General features: G+C 36.9%; 1 protein-coding gene across 8 annotated transcripts in view; it reads left to right on the top strand.

Moving 5' to 3' along the window:
- Positions 1 to 19215, top strand: part of ZEB1 (zinc finger E-box binding homeobox 1) — a 195106-nt gene that overhangs the window by 54795 nt on the left and 121096 nt on the right. Inside the window, exon 1 of one of the 8 annotated variants that reach the window (XM_043479272.1) lies at positions 7040 to 7168. The exons of the other annotated variants lie outside the window; for them this stretch is intronic. The gene's annotated coding sequence lies outside the window, so the exon portion shown is untranslated. Of the gene's footprint in view, positions 1 to 7039; positions 7169 to 19215 lie in introns of those variants that run through there. 8 annotated transcript variants of the gene reach the window in all.

Below are 19215 nucleotides of genomic sequence, written 5' to 3'. Positions count from 1 at the left end.
TCAAACATGTAAAGGAAAAGAGACTAGTGTAATAAACTCCCTACACTTGTGGCCCAGATTTAACAATTAGAAATTTTTGCCACAGTTGTTTCATCTACCTCCTCCTGTTTTCTCAACTATTTTGAAGAAGATCCCAGACCGCCAAGTCTTTTTTACGCCTACCTTCTTCAATGGTCAACTCTTTTATAAAAAAGGACTTTTTAAAAGTTTACTTTATTGGAGTATTGTTGACTTACAATGTTGTGGTAGTTTCTGTCATATAGCAAAGTAATTCAGTTACCCATATAAATACACGCACATACATACCCACCCACAAACATATATATACACATTCTTTTTCTCTTCCATCAGATATTGAATATAGTTCCTGTGCTATACAGTAGGGGAAGAAAGACTTTTTAATGTAACTACAATACCTCTATCACATCAAACAAAATCAACAAAACTTACTTGTATCAGCTGATGCTATGTCCCTATTCAATCCCCCATGCTTTTGGTTCAAAATTGTCATATGATATTTGGGTCGTTTGTTCAGAATCCACACAAAATCCTTGTCATGTTAGGTTGTTAGGATGGCTGCATAGTTGAAGTCTTTTCTTCCTCACTACCTACTTCCCTCCCTCCTTGCCTCTCCCTTCCTCTCTTCATCTCTCTTTCCTTCCTGTTCTTGACTCATTAAAGGAGCTGGGGAAGTTGTCCCATAGAATAGCCCTTATTCTGGATTTTTCTGGTGGCTTCCCAGTTAATATATTCCATTGACCTCTACATTTCCTGCAAATTAGAAGTTCAAAAGACCTGGTTAGATTCAGGTTGAGCTTTGATTTTAGGGTTTAGGTGGGGTGGACAGGAATACCTCATACATGAAGCTGTGCCTTTATGCTGAATCACATCATGGAGCATGTGGTGTCTGCTTGTCACACTCTTCGCAGTGCTAGAATTGGTCACTGCCAACAGCCCAGTCTCTCCATGGAGCCTTTCCCCCTTTCCTCTTGTGGTTTCATCCGTTGCTGATTGTTTCTGAATCAATTCTATCATTAGGGTTTGCAGGATAACAAATATTTTAATCTGCTACACCGTTCACATTTATTACTAGAAATTCTTCTAAGAAGAATTTTCCCTTGTAAACTGTGACATTTGATTTCTCTGAAATAGTTCATCCTAGAAATAAACCCAGTGCTCTTAATATCATCTCTTAAATATCTAGTTTACTATCCAAGAGTAACTTTAAGTATGAAGATCACATAGCACTGAAGTGACCATGTAATTACAGGATTTTTATAGAGTAAAGATATTTCTTACTTGATTTTTATGAACAGTGTCAGTATTAGGACAACTTTATATAGTTAGCATGTACAGTATTGATCATTTAGGAACTGGGACCCTTTTCTGCCAAGTTCTACTTGGTCAAATATATTTCTCTGTGCTGAATCATGAGTGATTAGTTGAACTTCAGCAAGCCAAACAGTATCACAGGGCAGAGTAGTATTGTATAGGTGGGTAACATATAAGGGATGATCGAATATTGCTAGATTTATAAACTTAAATTCGGGAGCAAAACTATTATTTTTAGTTTACTTAACAACCACCAGTAACTACATTTAATACTGTTAACAAAATAAGAAAAAATAAATATTTCACTTTTAGATGACATGACTGATTAAGAAAACCTATGGCAGTCAGCTTTAAAGCCATTTTTATAAACAGGAAAAGTTCTGGATATACTGTATCTTTATACCAACTGAAAAAACACTGGAAAAAGACCCCACTCAGAACTGTAACAAACAAAGCATAATACTTACCAATAAATTTGAGAAGGATGTTAGACCTTTTGAAAGAAACTTAAAACTTTTAAAAGCATCTTAAGATTTAAATAAATGAAGAGAAACTATGTCTTAATCTTGAGAATTGTTAGCAAATTACTTCACTATAAGCAATTAATAGATTTCTCAGTTTACTTCTAGCTTTCAGATTTTCTAGTGACTTACTTTATTTGATAGTGATTCAACAGTGAGAGTAAGTCTCATTCTACTACATACTGGGAAACTTAAAACATGAGTGGTTGTGATGCAAGAACAGATGTGTAACTCAGATAGTAGAAGAGAATTCTCTGCCGCTTGCAGATTTGGACAGAAGTTTTCCTTGAGCCCCTGACTTCTTGGTCAGTGAGAGCTGAGAGAAATGCCCTTCATGCTGTGACCTTGGCAAATCCCTGTCCCTCACGACCTCAGCTTTCTTGCCTCCACGGCCACTGTAATTTCCTTGCCAGTGTCAATACAGATGGACAATCAGCCCCTTCTACTAGTTTTTTTATTTTTTTGCATTTATTTATTTTAATTGGAGGCTAATTACTTTACAATATTGTAGTGGTTTTGCCATACATGACATGAATCTGCCACGGGTGTACATGTGTTCCCCATCCCAAACCCCCCTCCCACCTTCCACCCCATCCCATCCCTCAGGGTCATCCCAGTGCACCAGCCCCGAGCACCCTGTCTCATGCATCGAACCTGGACTGGCAATTCGTTTCACATATGATAATATACATGTTTCAATGCCATTCTCCCAAATCATCCCACCCTCGCCCTCTCCCACAGAGACCAAAAGACTGTTCTATACATCTGTGTCTCTTTTGCAGTCTCTCATATAGGGTTATCATTACCAGTTTTTTTAAAATGTAGCATTCAGTGAGTTTGGAGACTCAAGTAGGCGCTATAATCAGCAAATTTTATCTTAATCTTTGGGCAAAACATTACTATCCACATTCTTGTCCCGCTTCTACTCATTCTTTACTAAACTAATCCAGTTGCCTTTGTTAGAGGGATTCTGAAAAGTATTTTTTCTGTCTTGTAAAACATGGATTACAGGAGTGTTATAAGGAATCCAAATTTAGTCCCGTGTACTTAAAACAACTTAACTGTTTTTCATTATAGGAGAGGCCACTTAAAGGATATTCATTCAATGGTATTAGGTAGTGGTATAACTGCAAAAGAGATAAGACAAGAAAAGGCATTCATCCATACTTTATACAACCAGAGGAATTTTTTTTAAAAGTAGTATGGAAGACGCTTTTACATCTCATATGTGAAGCATTAGTAGAACTCACCAAGGTAAAGTATACCCCTGAATATTAAAAATGTTTGTCAGATCAAAATATTATAATTAAAAGGATCACTGAAAATTGTGGAAAATATCTAAAACAGAAGTTACAGAGGAAGTGATAACATATATGACAGTCTCATTTTATTGTAGAATTTGCAAATTTAGACTTCAAGATCCTAACATATAAATGAGAAAAAGTATGACAGATTATGAGAATAAAGAAATAAGAGTAATATGAGGGGAAATATTTACCTATGCACTTATCAAAAACCTACAAATTATGACTTGGAAATACAGATTTTTCATTGTATTAAAAGGGCTAAATTTTCTTAAAAGGAGTCTAATCTTGCAAGGTAAGCAGTAACACCAAACTCCTGGGGAGTGATTCAGGCAGGTGTACTCAGAGTCACAGTAATGTTTAAATATTTCACTTGGGAATTTAGGAAATATTGTGCTAATTAAAATTATATATGTAGAAAGATGCCCAGTTTAGAGACTAATTACAGAACATCACTGTAAAATATTGCCTTTAAATAAGTTTTGAAGACTCTAGAACAGCTGTCCAAGAGAACTTTTTGCTTTGATGAAAATATCCTGTGATTTACACTAATATCATAGCCACTAGCCACACACACATGGCTACTGAGCATGTGAAATGTGGCTGATGCACCTTAGGAACTGAATTTTTAATTTTATTTAACAGCATTTAAATTTAAATACTCATGTGGCCACAGTATTGGGCATTGCAGTTCTAGAAATGTGGAGAAATGTTAGGTATAAGTGAAAATAAACTAGTAAGTTTACATACCATGATTACAAGTGTGTATATACTTGTATGTACATATGTAAAGTGGTATCCACAGTTAAAATATCTATGTTAGATTTGAAGGAAATGAGTGACTTTTTAAATGCTAACTAGAAAATCAAGTGAAAATAATGGCAGCACTCCATACTTGTGCTGTTCAATATGGTAGCTACCAGCCCTATGTGGCAGTTTAAATACAAATTAATTTACACTAAGTAAAAATTAAAACTTCAGTCCCTCAGCCACACTGGTACATCTCGGGTACTCAGTAACTCTGTGTGGCTAATGCTTACGTTTGGACAGAGTAGATACAGAAATCAACTATTGCAAAACGTTCTGTTGTAAGTGCTGCAGAAAGAACCGATGGGAGGAATATACAGGAACAAGTCCTTAATAACTTAACTGGTCAGTCAGTTTTGAAGGGCACAGGTGAGTTAGAACTGGAAATGCGAGTCAGTAAAAGAGTATAAGGAACAGTATCAGAAGACGCTACTTTTGTAACCCAGATCAGCATCCCACAAAGTACGGGCAGTGGACTAGTGATGGCTCTACTGTCCCTGACTGCCTGCTTCCTCTCAACCTCAGTACTTGCCTAGAACCTCTTATAGCCATGTGATACTTCTGTGTCATCTGAGCACATCACCTGTCTTACCTCATTGAGGAAGCTGCCTGGAGAATCCCCCTGTGGTCTGAGCTGAGTAATAGCTATGAGCTATGGGAAACATTAGTCAGGATGAAAAAGAGAAAGCAGATTGCTTACGACAGTTGTGTAAGAAACTAAGTCACAATAATAATCTATAATAATCTATACTTGCAAGTGAAATTAAACACTGAACACTAAATTTCCAAATGTGGTAAACTTAAACTTCATTCCTCCTGCCTTTGGAGACGTGGCAAAGGATCCATCACCCTCTAATGGGAACCAGGATTTTAAAGAAGCTCCCAGTCAGGTCCTCTGTCTGGGGAACTTATGTCCTCTCTTGACCCTCCTGGGCCTGGGATTCAACCAAGTAGTGGAATCTTTTTCTTGGAGCAGAATTTCCAACTTTATGTTTTCCTTTACCCCATTTAAGCTCCTTAGTTCTTTGTAACTGTGTTCACTTCTGTCCCCAAAATTAGTTTCAAAGGTTTTGCAACATGTCCAGAATAGAAATATTGTTCTAAATTCAGTGAATTTCTTAAGTTTTGTTTTAAAATTTCTTCCTTTTTTCACATTTAATCCTGATGCTCTGATGTAAGATATTATATTGAATTCTCTGTGAAATAGGGAAAGCTGTTTACTACTATAACAAGGCATGATCTGTCAGCTAAAACTTTGTTTTACTGGTAAGCATCAGTCCTAGATTTACTGCCTGTTTTCTTATTGTGGTCTTGGCTGTATGTTTAACAGTTGCCTGTGCCCTGAGGTGAAAGGCCCTATGGGCACCGTTCCATTTATTTTGAGGGCCGGTTCTACAGAATTTGTAGAATTTGTAGAATTTGGGGTCAAATGAAATCACATATTTTGTAATAGTTTGTTCTTCTAGTAGCTTTGTATTTTTTTCTTTTTTTTGAGTGGAGTGTAGTTGCTTTACAGTATGATACGGATTTCTGTCATACATCAGCCTGAATCAGCCATGGGTATACAAGCCTTGCATTTTTATTAAAAAACATATACAACATATACATATTTAGTTCTTTATCAATATGATTATTGTGTCTGTTACTAATTTCAGCAGTTTTTCTTTTTCTCCCTAATTTATCATATTTGGAAAGAGTTGTAAAACTACTTGAAGGAAATCAATCTGTATTCTTAGTAATAGTCTGTGACGAGGGAGGTGGGAGGGGGGATCAGGATGGGGAATATGTGTAAATCTATGGATGATTCATATCAATGTATGACAAAACCCACTGAAATGTTGTGAAGTAATTAGCCTCCAACTAATAAAAATTAAAAAAAAAAAAATAGTCTGTGACAGGAAAGCAAATAAATGAATAATACTCAGCATTTCCTGTTTAAATTTTGGGTTTTTTTGAGATTAAAGAAAACATAAATATTTACTTGAAATATATATATGAAAATTGTACTGATAGAGTGGCATCTTCCGATTTCATTTTTAAATTATGCTAATGATTTACTTAAGCATAGTTATGCATATATTGATAGATAACTGTATTATCACTTGGTTTATGTAGATCTCTTCAAAAGATGAAAAATAATTAATACTAAATTATTAAAAAGGCATGTTTCCTTTCACTTATATTAATATTCTTAAAATTGATATTCCATAATGTACTGTGAATGTACAGTGTGTGATTTCCACCCCTTTTCAGGAATTTGGCTTGAAATAATATATTGTAACATTTCCTCATAAATATTTTAAGATACAACATTTTTAAAACATTATATTCTTGTTATTTAATATGTGTTTAGGAATGTTGGTGTTAATATTGTTTTCAAATAATACAGTTTCAAACTCCTTAGAACACTTGTAGGCTTCTAATTGTTTCATTTGTATAACTTTCGACCTTGAGAATATTGGCTAATTGGTTAATATTCTTTCTACTTACCAATTTTATTTTTAGTGCTTACTATGTGCCTGGAACTATTTTAGACTGTATAGGTAATCAGTATAAAAAAGTAAAAGCACCCCAAATCCTTCTCCTCCAGGAGCCCACATTTAGTAGATTGTTTCACGTAATGTGGCATTTAACTCAGAGGGCCACTTCTCTGTTCATTGTCAGGAAATGCATGTCATCAAAGAGAGACAGAGGCAGGACAAAATTTGTTTGTTCTTTTTAACTCATTGCTTTTCAGTGAATTTAGCTCTCCTGAGTATTTTAATGGCATTTACGACTGTGATCATTTGACAACCTACAGTTTTTCTGTATTTTTCTCATCTCCCAACTGTTAGTTCAGTGCAGAGGAAGAAGTTGAACTAGTCACTTAAGGTTTAGGGTTCAAAGAGAAGTCATATTCTTTAGGGAAAATACTTTTTGTGAAAGAAGAGAATATGGCTTTTGGAAGACTCCTGATTTTATCTAATTTATTTCTTCAGAGCCTACCATTTGTATTCTAGATAGATAAACTTGAACCACATGGCAAGATCTCAGTGTAATATTTGACTCTTCTCTTCTCTTCAGGAAAATCTTAAACTTCCACCACCAGAAGATTAAAAAGAGGTCCCTCCTGCGCCAGGAAGGCTCTGCAGGTCTTTTCAGTGTTCTTGGAGGTGTGGGCTGTGAGCCCTGGTCACTTTGTGTCAGCCTCCTTGTTCTCTAAAGGTAAGCACCGGGATACGCTCAGGGCCGAGGCTTCTGCAGGACTGGCTTTGGAATGCTCCGTGGAGGCTGGGAGACGCCCCTCCCTCTCACAGAAGAGGGGCGAAGGCCGCGCCTCTGGGCAGGACACCACACACACTGTCAAGCAGAGATGGTTCTCCTTGTTGAGAAGTGCACACGTCTTAGAGATGCGGGGCACTTTTTGTTTTGTTTTCCAAAAATTCCACTTAACAGTAAAACTTGTCTTCCACTTCAGTCTGCATTTAAATCAGCTTAATAAGTACCGTCGTTGATCCGTCATCAAAAACTCTTCTTGGATGTATTAAGATTGGCATTCAAGAATTTTGACACAGTGACAGTATTTAAGCAGTCTGCTTAAATTGATGTAACCAGCTTTGAAGATTTGCTTTTCATGATCTTCTTGAAGCTTACCTTTACTTCAGAGAAAGTCCCTCAAACCATTTTTTGAATCTCTGCTAAGCCTCAAAAAGGGTGAAAGCAAATGTCTTCTTACTCTTTAATAGGTATGTGGTCATAAAATTCATGTCAGATCGTAACCATCAGGAGACCTAATGTCTACAGAACATTTCAGATTGTAATCACCAGGACACTGGTATTGATAATGAGTACTTGGTGCTGATGAAGAAATTAAATATCTATATCCAATTTTATTCATCTTTTTTTAAAGCTCTTAAAATGATCTTGGAAACTTTGGTTCTAAAAGATTTGAACTTTTTATGAACTATCAAATTTAGGAGAAATCTGATTTTTGTCTGGTTAGCCCTGTCTTTGGTTTATGATAATTTTATTTTCTTTTCAAAGCAATTGTTCTTCCTATATCTGTGTAATAAAAAGATATTAAGAAGGGAAAGTACACTTTGTGTTTGTTGTTAGAATGAGTAAAAATAACGACTGAGGCCTTTTATGAAAAAACCTTGAGTATCAATTTTTGTGTGTGTATGTAGTTGGGGAGTTAGAACCAGTCTTGCTTATTATAACTACAGGCATCTTTGAAAGATTTAAATCTACTTTGGAGATGATATAGGTTATAATAGTGAAAAATAAAGGTTACTAAGAATTTGGAAATAATCTCTATATAATTTTCTTCTGATTTTTAACTTAGCAGAACATGTTAAATAATTTTTAACTTTTATAACAGCATGGAACAGAATAGACAGGTGTATTAATTCTTTGGGTCAGTTGAGAAAAAAATTCGAGTTGAAAGTCAAACCTAGTGAAAATGTAAGGTGGAGTATATAAAAATAAACAGGTATACTTCTTACCTAAGCTTTAGCTTTTATACAACTGAATTTTTTTTATTCTAAAAAAGCCTCCTCCCACAGCCCCTGTCATTTTTAAAACAAGCTTTGTGTCTTACTACAGTATTGACAACATACTTTTTTTTTAAACAATATACTTTTTAAAAAGAAAAATTTATTTCATAGTTCTAGAACCAGTGCTCTAATTTCAAATCCGTTGTTGTTCAGTTTTCAGTTGCTAAGTTGTGTCCAACTCTTTGTGATCCCATGGACTGCAGCATGCCAGACTCCACTTTCCTTCACTGTCTCCCAGAGTTTGCTCAAACTCATGTCCATTGAGTTGGTGATGCCATCCAACCACCTCATCCTCTGCCACCCCCTTCTCCTTTTGCCTTCAACTCTCCCCAGCATCAGAGTCTTTTCCAATGAGTCAGCTCTTTGCATCACGTGGCCAAAGTATAGGAACTTCAGCATCAGTCCTTCTAATAAATATTCAGGGTTGGTTTCCTTTAGGATTGACTGATTTGATCTCCTTGCAGTCCAAAAAACTGTGAAGAGTCTTCACCAGTGCCACAATTCAAAAGCAGCAATTCTTTGGTGCTCAGCCTTCTTTATGGTCCAACTCTCACATCTGTACATGACTACTGAAAAAACCCTAGCTTTGACTATATTGACCTTTGTTGGCAAAGTAATGTCTCTGCTTTTTAATACTCTCTTTAGGTTTATCATAGCTTTCCTTCTAAGGAGCAAGCATCTTTTAATTTCATGGCTGTAGTCACTGTCTGCAGTGATTTTGGAGCCCAAGAAAATAAAATCTGTCACTGTTTCCACTTTTCCCCATTCTGTTTGCCGTGAGGTGATGGGACCGGATGCCACGATCTTAGTTTCTGAATGTTGAGTTTTAAGGCAGCTTCTTCATTCTCCCCTTTCACCCTCATCAAGAGGCTCTTTAGTTCCTCTTCACTTTCTGCCATTAGAGTGGTATCATCTGCATATCTGAGGTTGTTGATATTTCTCCCAGAAATCTTGATTCCAGCTTGTGGTTCATCCAGCCCTGCATTTAGCATGATAGACTCTGCATATTATTAAAAAAGTAAAATGACAATATCCAGCCTTGTCATACTCCTTTCCCAATTTTAAATCAGTCTGTTTTTCCATGTTCAGTTCTAACTGTTGCTTCTTGACCCGCATATAGGTCAAATCATGTAGCATGAATGTAAAAAATGAGGACCTTTGAGTCTAGTCCTTCTGTATCTAGAGCATCATAAGTACAGTCTTCCCAATAATTCTTAATAGCTTATGACACCCCAATTTGTATTAGAGAACAAAAACTATTGTTCTGTTATTTTGATGATATACAGGAGTGAACACCTGACATGGTAGTACTGAGAGATTCTTCCAGTGGAACTGGGGTCTGGCAGATTTTTTTATATGCACCTGCGCATACTTTATCATGCACACACTAGAGTTTATTTCTTCTTTTGTACATAAGACCTTATCAAATACCAGGTTTCTGATTTGTCTCTCTGTTATATTTGGATGCTGTGGGGTTTTTTTTAACGTATGGAAAGCAGTCTTTGGTAGAATTTCATTTCCTTGGTATGGTCATGTCCCCTGCTTACTCTCATAGCTAGACATAAGTGAGAGGCAGCCCTTTGTTTACTAGTATTGATTTTTTAGAGAAAGAACAGTAAGGAAATTCTAGACCAGTCCTCTTCTTTGAGGCATGTAGACCAGCTCTGTCCAGTAAAAATATAATGCAAGCCACAAATACGAGCAACATGTGTAATTTTAAGAGTTTTTTGGTAGCCACATAAAAAAGGTAAAAGAAGTGGGAAAATTACTTTTGATTATATATCTAAAATATTATTATTTCAACATGCAATTAGTACAAAAGGTTATGAGACGTTTTACCTTTTTCATACTAGGCATTCAAAATCTGGTGTGAATTTTACATTTATAGAACGTTTAATATTGAATTGGCCTCAGTTCGAGTGCTTCATAGCCGCGTGTTGTTTGTGACCACCGTGTTGGTGCAAATCTGGACTGAGAGTGAAAGGCCCACTCCAGCACCATCCTGGGTAACCCTGGGAGCCCCTCCTGGGTTAGAGTGTACAGAGTTAGCAGAAGACAAAAAACAACTCAGGATGCCCAGCTTAATTTGAATTTCAAATAAATAACAGAAAAATTAGTGTGATTGTGCCCTCTCCTATGTTTGGGATGTACTAAGAAAAAAGTATTTTTCTGAAATGCACATTTAACTGTGAATCCTGGTTTTTATCTGGCAGTCCTTCCCTGGTTTGAGTGGAAGACACCAGTCTGCAGGACCAGAGGATAGAGAATCTTGCCCTCTGTGGATAAGTTTTATAACCCTCCAAAAATCAGTATGCAAACCAGGAACTATCTGTAGCCCATTTCTTCCTAATCCTCCAAGATGTTTAAGAGACAGAAGAGGGGTTTATATATGACAAGGACTCAGTCCTTGTATAGCTGAACATTTAAAATCTAAATTATCACATTAAGCTGTAAGGTTGATTAAATTTTATAAATTGAATGATTAGTTACTTGAGTTCATAAAGGAGAGCTTGTCGAAGTCGAACAACATATTATGAGTATCAGACCTTATGAAAAACCATCCACCCTTGGTGATAATCTCAGCAGTTTTTAGGGTCCTGGCTGTTTCACGTTACCTTCTTATGTTGGCTACACTGAAGCTGACTCTGCACGACTCTCGAGTTGGCAGGCATTAACACAAAATACTAGGTTGCTAAATGCCGAGATACGATATTTAAGTACCTGTGATGCTCTGCTCTCTAGTTGACCATGGGACGTCACTCTGATCAACAGGCAGTCAGTTCTTACACCTGCATTACTCACTCCCCCTCTGGGCTTCTTTTACAGAGCAATAGCTTTCCATTCTTATTCTTTAACATTTATTTTACATATTATTTATTTAGTTTTTAAATTTTTTGGCTGTGGCATGTGGCACACAGGGTCTTCGTTCCCCAACCAGGGATTGAACCTGTGCCTCCTGTTGGAGAAGTGCTCTGTCTTAACCTCTGGATCACTAGGGAATTCTTTTCTTTAACATTTTTTAATGTTGCAATTTTAATGCCACTTTTGAAGCATGTAACAGCAACTCTAGTAGTGTCTCCATCCCCCTTAAACTGTAGAGGAGGGACCGTTGATACTTCGTGTTTTCTAAGGTCAGTAGTTACAGCACCGCCACACTTCCTGTGGGGGAGCACCTGCCTCGCGGGGTGGATGCCTAGGTGAGCCCTGCTCCGTTTCAGCCAGGCAGGGAGAGCCGAGGCCAGTGCAGTGTGGCAGCATACGGCAGTGTAGCGGCTGGGTGCAAGCCATGGCGCATTCCAAATCCCCTCATTCTTAGGAGGATGAACCCAAGAGTGTGGATATGTTTATAATTACTGCATTTCCTTCAGAGAACAAGAATTACAGGTAAGTTTTTTTTTGGAGGGGGCAGTGATCCCACAATTATTTTTCAATAAATTTAAGGATCTGAAAGTACTCCCTTTCCCTCAAAACAGTCACCTAAAAGACCTCAAATGCAGCTTACGTTATGTAATATTTTTCTTCCTCACTCCAAGGAGTTGAATCTGGTAATGGGGAGGGTTGGAAGGAGACGACTTACTGTGATTTGAAAGCTGTGAATGTCACACATTTCCATGTCTAGAATATCCTGGTTTTACATAAGAATTTTACTTTGCCTAACTTCTGATGCCTTAAGTATGAATTATTTTGTCAAATTAGCACCTGTGTCTATATATAAATAAGGTGTTCAGGCTTTCCAAGCTGATATCTTTAGTAGCAATGAGTAAATTAATGAATTGTGTTTGGGTTTTCACATTTATTCTCAAGCCTGACTTTCTTTTGTTTAAAGACGTTAACCTTAGTTCTGAAACCAACATTTAAAGCTACAAAATACCTTAAATACAACCTAGCTCCATTTTTACCAAGTGGTGTTTGGATGAGTTTCAGAGGGTCTGTGAATACCGTGGAATTATAATCAAATTTTCTATGTATGTGTTTTTTGCTGGGAAGAATGTCTGTATTTTTTCCATCATCTTCTTGAAGGGTTTTGTAACAAAAAATTTGATAAACACTGATCTGGACTAAAGTTATCTCTTTATTGACAAACTGAGGTTCAAACAATATGTTACTTGCCTTCATTCATTTGAAACTTAATACTCATAAAAACTAAAGTTTAATTCTAAGAAACATTGTACTTATTTTTAGAAGGAAAAAGCTTTAACTTGAATTAATTAGACTTGAGAAGTACCAGCCTAAATGGGAACATTTAGTTTGCTAATAGTTTCTCATGTTCCCCACTTTGACTGCAGTCTGTACCAGCTGTCACATGAAAAGGACTCCTCAATAAATTGTGAGACTGTGCAATAGATTCTTGAAACTGGAGTAAAGAAAAAATGAATTATCTGTTATCATTCAAATCCTGTTTTTCTCATTTCAAATCTTGCCTTCAAAAAGAATTAAGACTCAAGAAAATAAGCAATAATGTTATTTTTTAAATTGTTTTCAGAGTATTTTTAAAAAGCATTTAATTGCCTTAATAAACATCACATTTGAGCATTGTTGGGACCTCTTCTGGTTCTGACTGGTTAAATTCTGTGGTTAGATGGTGTACACTTCAAGTTGTGGTTCAGTGATAGAGTATTTTAAGGTTATTCTTTTTATTGTAAGATGCTTTTAAATCAACTATACTCCAATAAAATTCTAAAAATTATAGTAGTACTTTAGAAATGTTATGTAAGCAAGTTCTATATTAAGGAAACTAATCTTTCTCAGAATAAAGGAAGTATCTTTATCCTTTCTGTTACTGCTTCTGGCCAGTAAAGTCTACCTAACTTTAGATTTAATGAATTTTAATGACTATTGGGATAAAAAGAAATTTGAGGGATGATACACAGAAAGCAGTCATTTCCCAAAAGGAATAGAAAAAAGTAAGGCAACTCAGGATATTACCTGTATTTTTAATTTAAACTTCATTACACTTAAAAGTTTCTAAAATTTGTAGCCTAAAGCTCATTATAGAAAATGTCATTGATTTCCCAAAAAGATGACAGCTTTGTTCTTCTTTGGGTATTAGCACTCAAGGTGGTTATCACTTGTGCTGTCTGTCTTTATAGCCAGTAACCTTTTAAGTGTTTTTTTTTCTAGGAAAAACAGTTTGTGAATCAACAGGCTGCCTATATTACTTGCTATGGGTAATTATAACAAATAAGGAGTTATAGTTTTACTTTTCATTCAGCAAATTATTTTGTGTTTAAAATAGAAAAACTTAAATTCTTCTTAGGAACACTTGCAAATATTTATAGTTTTTTTAAGTTGAGATAGACAGATATTAAATATTCTTTTTGCATGCATAGAAGCTGAAACAATTGACCTACTCACTCAGTCCACTCAGAGCCTTGGTAGAGCCTTGGTTTTCACAACTGGTTAAAAACAAACAACATTTGCATGTAGATGAGTAAAAAATTATTTATGATCAATTTAGGATTTTATTACCATAGATTATTATTTAAAATGGAATTTTCAAATAAATTTAATAGCTGTATTAAAAGTGACTTCTCTGTGTGACCACATGCATGGCTTCCTACTTTGCTGTGTATAAACAATTTAGCATGTAACTCTTACTTCCTTTAAGTTCCTGTATCAAAAACTTTTAGCAGTTTCACTGTTTATACTGCAGTTCATAGACTGAAACTTTGCCACAACTACCTGCCATGTTCTTTTTGTTTTTTTTTTAATTTATTTTTTCAGTGGGTTTTGTCATACATTGACATGAATCAGCAATAGATTTACACGTATTCCACATCCCGATCCCCCCTCCCACCTCCCTCTCTGCCCGATTCCTCTGGGTCTTCCCAGTGCACCAGGCTCGAGCACTCTGCCATGTTCTTGTATAGGAAATAAATTTATTCAGCCAGCTATCAAATATACAAAGAACAGAGAGGTAAATAAAACACATGCCCTGCCTTCAGAGAATTCACAGTCTCAAACAGATGTGGTGGGGCCATGCAGAGGGGAGACAGGGATGGTAACCTCGTCAGATCAGGGAAGACTTCCTGAGGAAAATGAAATTTTAACTGAATCTGAGCATCGCTACGAGTTAGTCCAACAAAATGCAGAGGCGGAATAAGTATGTATGAAAGCCGTAAAGGGAGAAAAAGTGACCACTTAAGACAAAGACTTACAGAGACCCTGTGGTGAAATGTACTTCAGCTCATTGTTAGTAATTTGGCTTTGGGGCTTCAGCTCAGGATGGTGGGAGGTCATCGAGCAGCATGTTTTATTTTTTTCTAAAACTTTTAACTAAAGCCTCATACACATCCAGAAGAGTGAGCATATCATAAAGTACATAGATTGATGAATTTCAGAAACTGAATACATACATGTGACCATCTTCTGGGTGAAGAAACAGAAGTCCCCTCTCACGTTTCCTTCCCGTCAGTGTTCCTCCTGCCCCCAAGGAGACCTCTGGCCCACCTTCTTCATGTTACAGAAATAGGAGCATCTTATATAGGCTCATTTCAGGGAAAGAAGCCAGACACAGCATCATAATTATGAGAGTCATCGTGTAGTTGAGTGTAGTTTCCAGTCATTCTCGCGGCTCTGTAAAGCTCCATCACGTGGATGTACCACAAGATTTGCGCTTTTCTGAGAGTGACACATCTTCTCTTTGAAGGATAGAAAGATGGGAGGTTGTTAGCTTCACAGTCAGTTTAGGTTTGCACTAGTGTGGTGATGGTGAGGATGAAGAGAGTTGGTGTGTTAGAGATTTAAGAGTGAGAATTTATTGGGCGTCAGGCTTAGTTAGATGAGCGATCAAAGAATACAGAGACACCAAGGGTATCTATGGTTTCTAACTTGGGCAGAAATAGATGGTGTTCTTTTTTTAAGCCCTAACACTGGAGAGGAATGGATCATTGTTTGTGTTTTAGTGATACAGGGGGTGATTAATTCACTGTCTGGCCTGTGTGAGGTACTATGCCCAGGCCTGCTTTATACAGCTAAGTACCTGTCGGTTGAATGGATGCATGGTTCTACGTTCACTGATAATAGTGTGCTAACAAGGAGCTCTTCTGCATAGAGAATGTTGTAAATCTTGTCTTTCTTCACCTGTAAATCTCATCAGATACTCTCTCTAAATGTTTGTGGGAGTGATTTTGTCACATCTTACAGGACTTCCCCCTAAAACAGTACTAATTTCATATGCAAGCAGTTACACTTTCCTATTAATATATACATGATATGAAAGGCATTGCAGTGCCTTCATACTTTGTGTATGTGTGTGTTAGGACTTTTTAAAATTGAAATCTGGTTGATTTACAATGTTGTGTTAGTTTCAAGTATATACAAAGTGATCCAGTTATACATATATATACTTTTTGTTAATATTTTCTTCCATTATACATTATTACAAGATATTAAGTAGAGTTACCTGTTTTATACACTGGGTCTTTGTTCATTATCTGTTTTATATATAGTAGTGTGTATATGCTAATCCAAAACTCCTGATTTATCCCTTTCCACCATGTTTCCTCTTCAGTAGCCATAAGTTTCTTTTCTAAATCTGTGAGTCTGTTTCTGTTTTATAAAAACTTACTGTTTATAGTTTTTAAAATTTTAGATTCTACATATGAATGATAGCATATGATATTTGTCTTTCTCTGTCTAACTGATCTCACTTAGTATGACAATCTCTAGGTACATGTTGCTGCAAATGGCATTATTTCATTTCTTTTTATGGCTAAGTAGTCTTCCATTGTATATATGTACCATATCTTTAACCATTCCTCTGTTGATGGATATTAAGGTTGCTTCCATGTCCTGGAAATTGTAAATAGTGCTGCTGTGGACACTGGGGTGCATGTATGTTACAAAATTAGTGTTTTCTCCAGACAAAAACCTGAGTGGGATTGCTGGATCATATGGTAGCTCTATTTTTAGTTTTTTAAGGAACCTCTATGCTGTTCTCCATAAAGGCTTCCCCAATTTACCTTTCCACCAACAGTGTAGGAAAGTTCCCTTTTCTCCACACCTTCTCCAGCATTTGTTTTTTATAGACTTTCTGATGTTGGCCATTCTAACTGATGTGAGGTGATACCTCATTGTAGTTTTGAAATTTGAATTCCTCTAATAATTAGTGATGTTGGGCACCTTTTCATGTGCCTTTTGGCCATTTGTATGTGTACTTTGGAGAATTGTCTGTTTACTTCTTATGCCCATTTCTGGATTGGGTTGTTTCTGATATTGAGCTATATGTGCTGTCTGTCTGTTTTGGAGCTTAAATTGAGTTTCTGTCATTGTAATTTTTTTTAATTAGCACAATATACATACCTTAAAGTGTGTTTGTTTCTGTGAAATGATTATTTACTTGGCAAATCTTAACATGACAAATGTTCATTAGATTTTGGAAGAGCAAAGGAAAGAAAGATGAGAATGAGGTAAAACCTACAACCTGAGCACAAGTCGTGGCAGGTGCCACAGGCAGGACACTGGGTGTCAAAGCATGGATGATGAAACCTGATCTTAATGGTGTAGAATGCCACGGGGTGGGCAGGAATGTGAGCAAGGAACTGTGCCTGCTGTACAGTGCCGCCAGGGCTGGGCGTACCCTTGGGAAGTTTTAGGAAGAACAATAATCAGTATCGCCCTGACAGTGAGATCACAAATAGACATGTCCATTTACCCGTTACCCATATCAAGATTCAGTGCTACATTTAGATCACAAAATTTGAACTAAAATCAAGGCAGTTTATCATGTTGGTGAAAGAAAAAAAAAAAAAAACCTAAGCAATCATGATCTCAATTTTCAGTTAATAGTTTTACCCAGCTTTGGGCTTTGTTGCATAGGAGATGGTACTATTTTAAAAATTAACACTCCATTTCATTTCATGGTTTTTAAAATTTTTGCCTATAATTGATGTTGACATAGTTAAATCAGACCAGTACTTTCAGAAGCCACTGAAGTTAACTAGTTTGTTTGGAATATACTTATGAAATAAATGTGTTCGTAACAGTGTTGTAGCTGAAGGTGATGATGCCAAGAAGTATTTCTGCCTTTACCGCTAGTGCTATAGTTGGGAAACTCAGAACATACAGAAACAGTGAGCTGATGCAAATTATTATGGGGTTAACTGATTGAATGGTGTTGAAGAAGCAGTGAATCCAGGGGAAAGAAATTATGGGGTTATCAGAAGAAATGATAGGTGTGGTAGAATCCAATTTGGTGCTTGATGGATAAGAGGATTTGAATTGCTCAATAAGTCAGCAGATATAACAGCCCAGATGATTGATTTTTAGATTATCTGTAAGTGTAATTTTACTTTACTTGTCACCAGGTAGTAATTAATTGTTTAGATTTTACTTGTTATCATGTGGTAACTGTTTAGATTTCATCTGTGAAATTACCTGAATGGACAAAATGATCATGCTTTTTAAGTTCATGGGATCTTCTCCTGAGAGCTACAGATCAGCTTCAGTGAATCTGGATCTCTCTGAAATGAAAACAGAGGTTTAGATGTGTATCATTTCTGGTGGAAGACTTGTTTATCAGAGCTTTGAAGGACTCGACAATCCAAAAAAAACGTTAATAAATCAGCTCTTGCTCTCCTGACATAAAATATTTTTAATAGAACACCTGACTTCCATCTCCTGCATCGTTTAATTTTTCCTTCACTACTAGCTCTTTTCCATCAACATACAGATAATGCTGTTTGTTTTTTTCCCCTCCCACCTTAAAAAATTTCCCATTCTGAGTGTCCCTTCAGTTACTGCCCAGGGTCTTTTCGTTTGCAGCTAATCTCTCTGAAAAAGTTGACTATATGTTGGGATTTCAGTTTGTGTAGCCCCTGCCACCTCACCAGAATTGTCCTTTTTACTGACCCCGGTGATGGGCTTTTCAGCCTTGAGCTCATGTGACCAGCAGCAGCTCTGACTGCTGTCTTTATCTGGCTTCCAGATGCTACACTCAGCTAGTTTCCCTCACCTCTCTGGCTTCTGTTTCAGTCTCCTTTGCTGGCTCCTTCTCTCCTGTGTAACCTCTGAACTGGAAGTTCTCCGGTGTTTTGAATTTGGACCTCTTTTCTGTTCACACTTAAGCCCTTGATGACCTCGCCCAGCCCCATGGCTTTAGATGCCCATCTTTTTGCTGATGAGCAGAAGTCATTTTCTGTTCTCAGAATGTACTGCAGTAAACCAGACTCCCTATCTCCCCCACGCCCACTTCCTCCTGAGTCTTCCGTTTCTCAGTAAATAGCAGCTTGGTTCTTTGCTCAGTCTTGGTGCATCCTTGATTCCTAGCTTCTTTCATCCACGTCTGATCCTTCCCCACATCTCTGTCACCATAGTCTCCTGTCTGTACTGTTAAAAATGTGCAGAATCCAATCACAAGTCGCCATTTCCATGGCTGCATTTCTGATCCAGGTCCCCCTCGCGTCTTGGTGCCTCTGTTATTGAAAAAGCCTATGATAGGTCTTCCTGTTTCTGCCTATGATTTACATAGGTATCTTCTTAACACAGCATGTAGCGTAGTTACATAAAATCCAAGTCAGAATATGTCACTACCTTGATTTAAATCCCCCCCTTGACTTCTCATCTCAGTCAGAATGAAATCTGAAACCTGATAAATCTCCTCCCAGGCTCCTCCTCTTGGTCTCTGTTCTTCCTGGACCTTGGCTTCTGTTCCACTCTCACTCTGCTCTCCTCATACTGGTTCTTTTTTTTTTTTTTTTTTAGTTGGAGGCTAAT

Source organism: Cervus canadensis, chromosome 10 (assembly GCF_019320065.1).
Source record: "Cervus canadensis isolate Bull #8, Minnesota chromosome 10, ASM1932006v1, whole genome shotgun sequence".
Lineage (NCBI taxonomy): Eukaryota > Metazoa > Chordata > Mammalia > Artiodactyla > Cervidae > Cervus > Cervus canadensis.
The sequence above is the reverse complement of the archived record's forward strand: the minus strand, read 5'-3'. Positions and strand labels throughout refer to the sequence as shown.